This window comes from Gekko japonicus, unplaced genomic scaffold (genome assembly GCF_001447785.1).
Source record: "Gekko japonicus isolate JY-2015 unplaced genomic scaffold, Gekko_japonicus_V1.1 scaffold792, whole genome shotgun sequence".
NCBI lineage: Eukaryota > Metazoa > Chordata > Lepidosauria > Squamata > Gekkonidae > Gekko > Gekko japonicus.
The window spans coordinates 110484-123545 of NW_015160233.1; positions in this window are offsets into that span (position 1 = coordinate 110484).

The window sequence follows — 13062 nt, forward strand, 5'->3', positions numbered from 1 at the left end:
AGAGAGAGAACCGGGGGGGGAGAGAGAGAGAGACTGGGGAGCAGGGGGGAAGAGAGATAACCGGGGGGGAAAGAGAGAGACTGGGGGGGCCCGGCGAGCTGGGGGTTGTAGTTGGGGGGGTGGAGGAGACGGGGAACTGACGGGATGGGGGAAGCTTACCTGCTTCTTCCTCCTCTGCTTGCTCTGTGTGGAGCTCCCCCACTCCTCCCCCCGCAATTTTCGTGGGTCCCCTTCCTTGTATATATATAAATTTTAATTTATGTTGTCTTGTTTCTTAATGATTTTGTCTCCTTGTTACCTGAAATGGATTGTCATTATCCGAAACTGGGCTCTGTTCATGTCCCAGTGTTATTCTATGTGGATGATGCTGTATTATTGTTTTGCTCCCAAATTGACCTTAAATGCTTATTGAACAGATGTCTTTTTCTTTAATCCCAATCAACAAATTACATTTGAATTTTGAGAAATCAAAAATATTAGTATTTGCTAGATCACAGAAAATGCATAAATTGGAGGGAAAGAAATAGAACAAGTTAAACGCTTTAGGTATTTGGGCTTGCAATTTCAATATAATGCATCATGGTTAATTCAACTCAAATCAGCAATCAATACGGCCAACATTAGTGCTTCAGCTATATCACATTTTTTTCTTTAGCAAAGGTAATCAATTTGTCCCAGCTGCACTAAAAGTTTTTGTAGGCAAAGTGGTTTCCCAACTATTGTACGGGATTCCAATCTGGATAAGGGCCTTTGATTGGACCATTGAATGGGTGCAATCAAAGTTCTTATGAAAAATCATGGGTATTCCACACTGCATTCTGTACGCAGCCATCTGTTTAGAAACTGGTTTAAATTTAGTAGAAACAAGAGTGTGGCTCATGATGATTAAGTTCTGGTTATGTTTGCATTATTACACGGATGCTGGGAGTTTCATTCAGAAAAATGCTCACTGAGCCCATTATCTCTAACTGGTCATCTTGTATTGAGGGAAATATCCTGGCCTTTGACATCTCCCTAGATTCGCTGGCCATGCTCCCTTTCATGAGTGTGTACTTGTTAATCAAACACAGAATCCTCAACATTGAAGCTCAAAAGCTTTATAGTTTAGCTAACAAGTCCTGTTCCCCTCTCAGTTTTGAGGTTTCTCTTACTCCAAGTTGGATGGCTTCTTACTTATCCCTTTTACAAGTTCCCCAGTCTTGCCTTCTCCCTGGCAAGATTCAATCCTTTGCCATCAGTGATTTTATATGGTAGTGGTTTTATATGGTAGGTTTAATAAGAATGCATTCTTGGCTAGGACTTGTCTCTATAATTCTGTAATTCTGGTTTCGTCGAATCAATGTCACACATCCTACTCCATTGCTACTTACATGCAGACTTGTGTGCTAAACATTTAAACTTTTTTTTTAGCTGAATTGTCAGGCCTTCCTGATCATATTAAGGTTTATTGTCTTCTGAACGATTGCTTAACTGAAGTTACTGAGGTTGCCCTGTTTTTACAGTCAGCAATAAGAGACCATCAGGAAATGCTGTAATATTAATTTTCTTTTTTAAAATACCACATAAACTTTTATATTGTTGGCTTTGTATCCCCCCTTTGTTCAACTGATGTTTATAGTATCTGTATATGCCAAAAAAGGTAAGTAACTGACTGACTGACAAGCACCTTGTTGAAAGTTCAGCTCCCTGATCATGACTAGCAAGCAGGATGCATGGTACACTGGTCGGTGATTTAGCATCCCTAATTTTGATTATAACTATAATTTTAATTCTTAAACAAACCACAAAAACAAAACATAGGCATGTCTATCTTATTTATTTATTAAAACATTTATATCCTATGTTTCCTCATGGTTCCAAGTGGCATACAATAATAGTTAAAACATTTTATTGAAACCAAAAATAAAATAGCAAACCCAAAATCTTTCCATCATCATCATCATCATCATTTTGATTTGTTAATCACCCTATCCCTGCTTGTGCCATTCAAAAGCCCTGGCAAATGGGTAGGCCTTGCAGCATCTCCTAAAGATCTCCAAGGAGGGTATCATGATCACCTCTTACCACAGAGCTGAAGCCATGATGGGAAAGGCCTGGGCCCTGGTTGACGCCAGACAAGGTCACCATAAGTGGTGGGACAGCCAACAAATTGCTGCTTGACCACTGTAGTTAGTCCTTCTGTACAGTCCCATGAAACCATACAAGGATTTTAAAATAAAAATATTTCATATTCATGTTCTTTTTCATTTGTGTTCTTGATCTTGAAGAAGTTTGAATAGAATTTCCATTTGTTTTAATGAAAACTGTGTTGTGATTCAAAGCATACTAATTAGAGAAAGCAGTCCTCACTGAAGTTAGACTTACACTCTGGCTTTTCCTAAAGTTGGTGATTTAAAAAAATCTTATTGAGGTTTAGAATTTGACCTAATTTCAAGTTATGTGTTAGTAAATGAGAAACTGTCTAAAAGGCAAAAACTTAATATCTGGGAAAGTTAAAAAGAGAGGTTAATTAGGTCATTCAGAAACTATTCAAGGGAATAATGCCAAAGTGTTGCTTGGGTTGGCTAGAGCCATTTTATAAAACAGCAGTTATTCCTTTCAGGTTGCAGATAAAAGAGCTATGCAGCAACTTCTTACAAAAAATGACTACACAATGTTTTCATTTTATATTCTTAATTATTGTTTCATTTGTAGTCTACACATTATTTTACCTATTTGTGTATCTCCTGGGGAAGAGTTTTGAAAGCTGCATTTTTACCTTGTGGAGGATCCATGCTAATTGCTAGCTTGACAGCATACAGAAACACAAGAGCATTAGTGAGTGTAAAAAAAGAGCAGAATATGCAATTATTTTATAAAAAGGATTTCTTTCCTTGAGGGAGAAATCTGTGCACTTACCATCTGTGACAAAAGAAACAGTGAGATCTGTGAGTGAATTACCTCCCCCCTCCAATTCTGTGTTCATGGAATGACATTAAGAAATTTTGATATGGGGAGGGAATGTCAAGAAAAGGACTTGCAAAAATGCATTCCCTCCCTCCCTCCCTCCCTTCCTTCCTTCCTTCCTTCCTTCCTTCCTTCCTTCCTTCCTTCCTTTCTTTCTTTCTTTCTTTCTTTCTTTCTTTCTTTCTTTCTTTCTTTCTTTCTTTCTTTCTTTCTTTCTTTCTTTCTTTCTTTCTTTCTGCTCAAATGCACATCACCTTGCACTTGGGCACACTGAACCCCATTTGCCACGTTGACACCCACTCGCCCATCCTCGGCAGACCTCTTTGGAGTGCCTCACAACCCTCCCTGGTTTTCACCACCCTGAACAACTTTATGTAATCCACAAATTCAGACACTTCACTGCTTACTCCCAACTCCAAATCATTAATGAACAAGTTAAAAAGCATTGGACCAAGTACTGATTCTTTCCTTAATAACAGTTTCCACCAACTTACCCGGTATTGACATCAGACTGACTGGCCTGTAATTTCCAGGATCTCCTCTAGAACCCTTTTTAAAGATGAGAGTTACATTAGCTACCTTCCAGTCCTCAGGAATGGAGGCAGATTTTAAGGAAAGATTACATATTTTTGTCAGGAGATCCACAAGTTCACATTTGAGTTCTGAAAGAACTCTCGGGTGTATGCAAACCGGACCTGGTGATTTATTAATTTTCAAGTCACCTCAATCTGACTTAGGTCTTTCAACACCCCTCTTGAAATCAGTGGTTCTGGAGTGGGCAAGCACTTCTCATCTTCCACAGTGAAGACAGAGGCAGAAAAAAATGCATTCAGCTTCTCAGCCATTTCCCTATCACCCTTCAGTACTCCTTTTACCCCTTGGTCATCCAAGGGCCCCACTGCCTCCCTGGCTGGTTTCCTGCTTCTAATGTATTTGAAGAAAATTTTACTGTTGGTCTTTATGTTTTTTGCTATATGCTCTTCATATTCCCTTTTTGCCTGCCTGATCACAGTCTTGCATTTTATTTGCCACAGCCTGTGTTCCCTTATATCAACCTTACTGAGACTAGCTTTCTTCTGCTTAAAGGAATCCTTCTTACTTTTTACAGCTTCCATTACTTTGTTAACCATGCAGGCTTTTTTAATACCTATTTGTGCCTTTCCTAGCCTGCGGTATATATTTTCTGAGCTTCTAGGATTGTAGTTATAAATAGTCTCCAAGCTTCCCCAGTGGTTTTGGCCCTTTCTACTTTTCCTTTTAGTTTCTTCCTCACATGGCCCCTTATATCAGAGAAGTTACTCCTTTTAGTTAAAAGTGGTTGTGTCAGTCTTTTTGGGCAACTCCCTATTTATACAGTTGCTGAACTCAATAGCATTATGGTCACTGTTCCCAAGCAGTGCAATCACTTATTTCTGAACAGTATCAAACAAACCCTTAGGTGTCAGTGTAGCATGTCAAGGAGGGAGACGAAGCTTGGCACAGTTCTTTTGGTGGAAAGTGCCATAAAGTCACAGCTAACTTATGGCAACCCCATAAAGTTTTCAAGGCAAGAGAAGAACAGGATTTGCCACTGCCAACCCTGCTTGGCTTTCAGGATTTGACAAGATTAGGCTAGTCTGGGCTATCCCAGGTCACCATGGTAGCTGGAGATTAACAAAATTGGCAAATAAAGTTCTGGCTGTATTTGGAGTTAGAGTGGTGTTGCCAAAATGGATATTGCCATGAAAGCCTATGGCTGCCTATCCGTAAATAGGTGAATAACATAAATTTGGTTGCCTTGTTTCTTTACTTTGGAGTGGGTGTTGGGGACAAGAAGTAAATATGTATTAGAATGTTATAGATAATTTGTTCATGGATTACAGGTAGGTGGGGTTTTTTGTTGTTTTTAGGGATTTTTTTACTTGTCCATGTTGATGCATGGACTTAAGATATACTGCAAGAAGGATCAAAATTGTCATCTCTATTGACAGAGGATTTAAACCATGCATGCCTCATGTAGTTCATGGACAATATTAACTTTTTTGATTCATATGTCAAACCTTTTAAAAGCTTTATCTTCTTTGAATCCACCTTCTTTGGATTTATTTTCACAGAAAAAAACCCTGTAAAAATGTAACTGTTTTGATAAGACAAATTCAAGAAACTGCACGTAAGCAAGCAATATTATACATAATAATTGGATTAATGAGCTATAGGAAGGAAATATCAAATATGCAGGGAAAGGGTCATTGTCAAGGAAACTTTGTTACATTAAAGCATAAAAGAATGCTTATGGACATCAATATGCTGCCAAACGAGAATGATCCAAATTGAAAGGGGGGGGGAACCCTTCAAGTCTAAGGCTGATTTCGCACTAGAGCTGCCTCGATGTTGCGCCGCCGTTTGCCCTGATACTATTGGTCAATTTCACACCCGAAGCCACAGGGCTGTATTTGACCCGCGGCTTCGCCTGATTTCCTCCGCAGTTTCATGATCCTCCAAAAACAGTATTACAAAACTGCAGGGGAAATCGGGCGAAGCCACAAATCAAAATGCAGCCCCACAGCTTCGGGTGTGAAATTGACCAATAGTATCGGGACAAACGGCGGTGCAACATCGAGGCAGCTCTAGTGCGAAATCAGCCTAAGTTTTAAGCACTTTATGGACTTCAGTGACTGTTGGTAAGGGAAGGGGAAAGTGTACTCAACTGTTGCTTCTGTATCTAAATTATACCTCACCACCCCACCATTTTTGGGATGTTCTACAAATAACTAGATTCTTTGACTTAGGCCTTCTATGTAACACACACTGAATCCTTAGACATCCATCATGTAACCTCTATCCTATTTTTTTCTTACTGCTACTCTGTTGTTTTTTTGTGTGTGGGGGTTTATTGGGAGAAACTTTTCATGGTGATTTGTTGTGATGGGGGGGGATCGCTTAACTGCCTCCCAGGAACAGCTCATTGGTCTGTGTACAATGTGACTGATTATGATAGATAATACAAAGTTCTTAGGACAGGGGCTTGCACAATAGTTATGTTAATACTAAAAGTGACAGGTGGACTAAATTCAAAGATGTTTGTTAATTAAAAGTGACAAATAAAACACAATTTATTTGATGGGGGAAGAGTGCCTGCAGCCATACACACCTTCAGAATAACAGTGGTAGAAATCCTTTCCTCTTTTTCTCATGACTCACCCTTTTTTAGCATTCTTTAAAAATGTGGAAGAAAAGAAAGGCTTGTCTGAAGCTTTGTAACAATAAAGAACAAGTCTCTTAGGTACAAACCTCTTCAATTTATATTGCCTATGCAATTAAATTGAATTTTGTCTGGGGGGGTGGAATCACCAAGCTTATATTAGATTATAATTACTAACAAAGGGAATAAGAGTTATAAGCATCTAACAAGTTGTGATGCATTGGTTTTCTTAAATCTGCTGAATTTCTAAATCCATCAGGGTTTTTCAGAAGACATTATGATTTAGCTTGCCTGAGGCCAAGGAGTCCTTTCTCATCAGGTCAGGTAAAGAAGACGGAGAGATTGGATTTATACCTCACCCTTCACTTGTAGTCTCAGAACAGCTTACAATTGCCTTCCCTTTCTCTCCCCACGACACCCTGTGAGGTAGATAGGGCTGAAAGAGCTCTGAGAGAACTTGTGACTGACCCAAGATCACCCAGCTGCTGCATATGAAGGTGTGGGGAATCAAACCCAGTTCTCCCAGATTAGAGTTTGCATTCTTAACCACTATACCAAAGGTTCGTGGAGACCCAGAACTGAAATTATTTTGAACACTCATAAAACTTAAATTGTCCCAACAAGCTTAATCACAGCAGCAATTCAGAAATTTATTAGTAAATTCTGAGGGAGTGTGGCAGATTCAGCAACCCCCGCTTCTTGGTACCAAGTGACTGAGCAACCTGACAGGCAGGCCTACCGGTGCCCCAGCCTTCTGACACCGTCTTTTAAAAAGCTGTCTACATTTGGTGTCATTTTCACACCTCAACAGTGCTAGCATACTTTTGCACGTCCACATATGTTTATTGCCCTTTCCTAGCGGCTCCACTGTCATTGCACCTCTGCACTGATTTAAAAGAATCTTCTCCGAACAACATTCATACGAGCATAGAGAACGACGGAGTCACAGCAGCACCAAACTGATTTAAAAATGCAAATGCAGATTCAACCTTATGTCTTACAGTTTCAGAATGACAGAGCTGGTAAGTCACTACATTCACCACTGTTGTTTATGGGTTATAGGACTCTGTGCTTTGAGAGTTTCTCTATGTAGGTAAATTGGATGGTGATTGAATGTATCTTTAGAAATTTGTCAGTGTTCTGTATGTCATGTCAATATCCTTTGCTCATTATAGTGTAAAACTGAGTTTTCCATTAGACCAAATAAAGACTTATGCTTTTCAGAAAGTGCTCTTCTGATATATGTGCTGTAACCATATGGGGAAAGCTACAGTATTTTCAATGTTGAGCCCGTTTCCTTCTCCCCCCCCCCCCCGCTTCAACAAGCCCATTTATGCCTTATTAATTTATTTTTCCTTGATAATCTTTTATTTATATAATATAACAACAATTTACAGTAGCACATACTATTAGGAAACCACAACAATAATAACATACTTAAAAACATAAAAAACACAAAAGCAATAAAACCAAACAGCTATTCAATATATACCATTCTCTGCACATGGCCGGATGTCTGAAAGTGGGGGAGCATGCACAAGATGGATTGGCGGTCTGAACCTGCAGACCTGCTTCTGCTGCTGGGGTGTGGGGTTTTTGCCTATATGTGCATATATGTGCATGCGTGAGCACACATGTATGGGCATGAGAGCATATGCACTCATCTGTCTTTTTAAAATGACTGGGCAGTGCACTCTGTGGCTGAGGTGCTGCAGTAATGTGGATGCTTGATCAGGGGATGGCCACGTGGGTAACCCGCAGCAGGATGTGCTGTCTGGATGATATGCCCCGCAATATTTTAAACCAGTACAATCAGAGGCAGTGCCATATTGTGCCAAGCTGCCAGTATGATCCCACCCTATGTCTTTCCATATATTCAAGAAAATGGAACCAATGTTCAAATAATCTGAATGAAAATCCAGATTCTCTGCCAAGGAAATAATACCTGAGATTTTGTCCACGACTAGGTATTCCTATAACCTATTGAACCACATATTCAAACCACTTTTCCAATGCCTAGCCACTAAAGTCTTGGCTGACAGCAGGAACCTTTAAACCCTCCCATAAATTAAGCAAGACAAGTTTTGGCCTCCTAGGGATACTGTGCCCAGTAATATCACATATCAATTTAAGAATAGTGCTCCAATATTGCACCATAATTTGTTGTTGTTCAGTCGCACAGTCGAGTCTGACTCTTTGCGACCCCATGGACCAGCTCCCTCCAGGCCCTCCGGTCTTCCGCCATCCTCTGAAGTTTGCTCAACTTCATATTCGTTGCATAGATGACACTGTCTAACCATCTCATCCTTTGCCGTCCCCGTCTTCTTTGACCTTCAATCTTTCCCAGCATCAGGGTCTTCTCCAGTGAGTGCTCCCTTCTCATTTGCTGGCCAAAGTATTTGAGCTTCAGTTTCATTATCTGGCCTTCCAGGGAACAGTCAGGGTTGATTTCTTTGAGGATTGACTGATTTGTTCTTCTTGCAGTCCAAGGGACTCTCAAGAGTCTCCTCCAGCACCATAGTTCAAAAGAATCTATTCTTCGGCGCTCGGCCTTCCTTATAGTCCAACTCTCACAGCCATACATGACTACTGGGAATACCATTGCTTTGACCATGCGGACTTTTGTTGGCAGGGTGATGTCTCTACTTTTTATCATGCTGTTTAGGTTCGCCATCACTTTCCTCCCAAGGAAATCTTTTAATTTCATGGCTGCTGTCACAGTCTGCGGTGATCTGGGATCCCAGGAACGTGAAGTCTGTCACTACTTCCACGACTTCCCCTTCTATTTGCCAAGGAGTGATGGGGCCGGATGCCATGATCTTAGTTTTTTTGATGTTGAGCTTCAAGCCCACTTTTGCGCTCTCCTCTTTTACCCTGAGCAAGAGGCTCTTGAGGTCCTCTTCACTTTCTGCCATCAGAGTGGTATCGTCTGCATATCTGAGGTTGTTGATCTTTTCCCCAGCAATCTTAATTCCCGCTTGTGATTCATCCAGGCCAGCATTTCGCATGATGTACTCTGCATATATATTAAATAAGCAAGGTGACAGTATACATCCTTGTCGTACTCCTTTTCCTATGCTAAACCAATCAGTTGTTCCAAAAAGGTGTGGCCTTTATAGTCAACAAGAGAGTACAAAAATCAGTATTGGGATACAATCTCAAAAATGACAGAATGATCTCGGTCCGATTCCAAGGCACACCATTCAACATCACAGTAATCCAAGTCTATGCCCCAACCACTGATGCAGAAGAGGCTGAAGTGGACCGGTTCTATGAAGACCTACAACACCTCATAGAACTAACACCAAAAAAATGATGTCCTCATCATCATAGGGGACCAGAATGCTAAAGTAGGAAGTCAAAAGGTAATCGGAATAACAGACAAGTTTGGCCTTGGAAAGCAAAATGAAGCAGGGCAAAGGTTAACAGAGTTTTGTCAAGAGAACACACTGGTCATAGCGAACACTCTTTTCCAACAACCTAAGAGGCGACTCTACACATGGACATCACCGGATGGGCAACACCGAAATCAGATTGATTATATTTTGCAGTCAAAGATGGAGAAGCTCTATCCAGTCAGTAAAAACAAGACCTGGAGCTGACTGTGGTTCAGATCATGAGCTACTCATTGCAAAATTCAGACTTAAACTGTAGAAAATTGGGAAAACCACGAGGCCATTCAGGTTTGACCTAGATCGCATCCCTGATGAATATACAGTAGAGGTGAAGAATAGATTCAAGGGTCTGGATTTGATAGATAGAGTGCACCATAATAGGGCATGTTAATTTATTTATTTTCTATTTAAGTTTCTCATCATGATTATTATTGCTATTATTAATTAAATATTATGCAGAATTTAAAAAACAGGCATAAACCATAATGAATAATCTAGGGAACTTAAGCGACATCATAGTGGTTATGCCAGAACAAGTAAAAGACAGCAGACCGGAATACCCAATTAAAAAATACCGAAGCAAGATAAAAAATTTACAATTACATCAACGACTGCATTTTAACAGTTCAATGAAATATGTAAATAGACAGTTAAAAAGTCTGGTAGGGAAACACAAAAAACTGTAACACTATTTCTCAGTAATTCAGTTTGATCATCTGTGAAAGATTTATGATAGGAGATATGTTAAAAGGCTGATAGGAGAATTATTTCTTTGTAAAGAATTTGAGGAAAATTAGATTATTACTACGTATATCCATAACTCTAAAATTAATGTAGCACCATGGGCTACTTTGGACTTCTTGCTCTAATTTGTATTTGATTCACACATCTGCAGTTGAACTGGTAAGTGGTTTTCAGATGTACGAACACAAATCCTTTCCATTATGTGTCATTTACACTCACTTTGTTCAAGTCCTTGCCAAAGCCAGGTGTTCAAAACCAAGGCCAGAAAGGCATGTTATATGCAGATGCACCATAGGCAATTTCAAGACGGGATATAGACTGCTGGATTACAAACTGGAGACAAGCTGGCTATGGACCCAGATGTACAGAGAATGAACTGGGTGGTTTCCCTCCCCACCTAGAAAATGATGAGTTACCCAGATTCTGAAGTCAGTGGGCCTCAGATCTTTTACACTTGTAAATAGGATCAAATTTTTTCTCCAGTACCATTTAAATTCACACTGAAGGAGGATTGTGGACTCTTGTGTGAGTACCCTGGTGTGGCATTGCATACAGTTTTAATCTACATAAAGCTGACCTGGTGGATCAGGGAGCCATACCCCATGTCTCAGTAGCTCTAATAATGTGTAACACATGAAACAGTAGCGAACCAGCCATACTTAACCTGGTGTATGTGCAGATGCATGAAGATGACTACAACTACAGAGGGATACAAAAACTCCAAGCAATCTGCTTTAAAGACAAATCATGCGTAAACTCAAGCTAAGTAGTGGTCTCCTATGAATCTTATTCATGCTGCTCAGAGTCAGAGAGACCCTCATAAGGACAGACAAGCTGCATCAGGAACTAATTAAAAGCTTGGTGTTTTATGCATCCACTGCACATATTTTCAGCCATGGAAATAAATAATGGGAAGCTAAAAATAACTAAAGCAACAGATTACAGCAATTTTTCTATTACTGAGACTTCTAAGACCTTCAGTCCTGCATCACGGTTTTCGTCTGCATCCCTTGGGTTATGCATGTTGTGTATGAAATGCAATAACTTGTGTGTTTGTGAGGAAGGGAGGGTTCCCTCCCCATAGTTTATCCTTACTAAAGTATTGATTGCAAAATATGAAAAGGGACGTTTGGCTACAGATAGCTGAGGAAAGTGTCCTTTGGTCACACATTTTTTTCATAGAACATCTATCTAATAAAGATAGTTTGTCATCTTTAGGGAAAAGTTTGGTATCTGGTCAATCAGTCAAGTGACCTTAGAATGCCACATCTGCCACGATCAGAGAAGGATGAGTTCTGCTTGTAGCTAGCAGGTAGGTTTTTTCTTTCTTTAAAATGTCCGTATCAATTGTCAAGTGTCCCTCAGGTACATGCCTATCATTGTTGCCAAACTACTGTTAGAAATAACACTTTTTAGGGATAGCAAGCCAGATACTTTAGGTAAGTCATTATGCTCTTGAATTCCCATGGCAATGTTTATTGAACAACAAAAATTCATCTCTGTCTCCTGAGAGCAATATGGGCTGATATACTTGGTCAGACTTTATTGAGCTAAAGTATCTGCCAAAATATGGGTTTGAAGTTTACCTCAGCATATAAAAGTTAGGGAATGATAAGAAGAATAGCCAATGAAATTGGATTAAATCAGAAGCTGCCACAGAACAGAAAACAACTGTACAAGGATTGGAATTTGGAGGAAGAGGTTTTGAGAATATTGCTTGTCAACCAAAGCTGCACACAAGGCATTTTCTCATTGACTTTTTATTCCAGGTTCACTTCTTTACTACGGCCCCGGTCACACGGGCAGGAAACTGCAGAGGAGAAGCGTGGCTGTTTGCCCTGGGGCAAACTACTGCGCAGTTATGCGATCAGACCTCCTGTGGAGGTGCTGTGGAGGTACCGTGGAGGTTCCATGGCAAGGGAGAGGTGCCGATCACAGGACAAGCCGGCGCGCAACGAAGAAGCGCGCGCCGCGGCAAACTGTTTTTTAATTTTGTGTACATGACAAATGCGCATGCTCCGTTGGGTGCACATGTGCATCCACAGAGACTTGGACAAAGAAACCCCACCTTATTTGCAAGGGGACATGGGCGGGCGCTGGATGCCACCAGAAATGCGATCAGACGCCCGCCCTTGCCCCGCAGTTTCCGGAAACTAGTACCTCCAAGGTACTAGTTTTTTGCCACGCAGTTTCGGCTGGAAGCCTCGGTTGAGCCACGGGAGTGCTACGCTTCCCAGATGTGCTGGTGAGATCGCGCCCGGAAACTCCGGCTGTTTTCCATCTCACTTGTGTGGCTTCTGTTACGTGTGACCGCAGCCTACATTGGTTTTTTCCCAACCTTATACACAGCATTGTGTGCAAGATGAAGCCATGTTAGTTTCCAGCAGCTTTCCCCCAGTTTTATTAAACTTATTTTGCTCTGATGTTTCCTAAGAAACACTTTAGAATAATTTAGGGTGGGGGTTTGTTCAATTTGCTGTGGTTCCAAAAGTCCTTTTTGTTGTTCAGTCGCACAGTCGAGTCCGACTCTTCACGACCCCATGGACCAGATCACACCAGGCCTTCCGGTCTTCCGCCGTCCTCTGAAGTTTGCTCAACTTCATGTTCGTTGCATCTATGACACTGTCTAACCATGGCCCCGGTCACACGGGCAGGAAACTGCAGAGGAGAAGCGTGGCTGTTTGCCCTGGGGCAAACTACTGCGCAGTTACGCGATCAGCCCTCCTGTGGAGGTCCTGTGGAGGTACCGTGGAGGGTCCATGGCAAGGGAGAGGTGCCGATCACAGGACAAGCCGG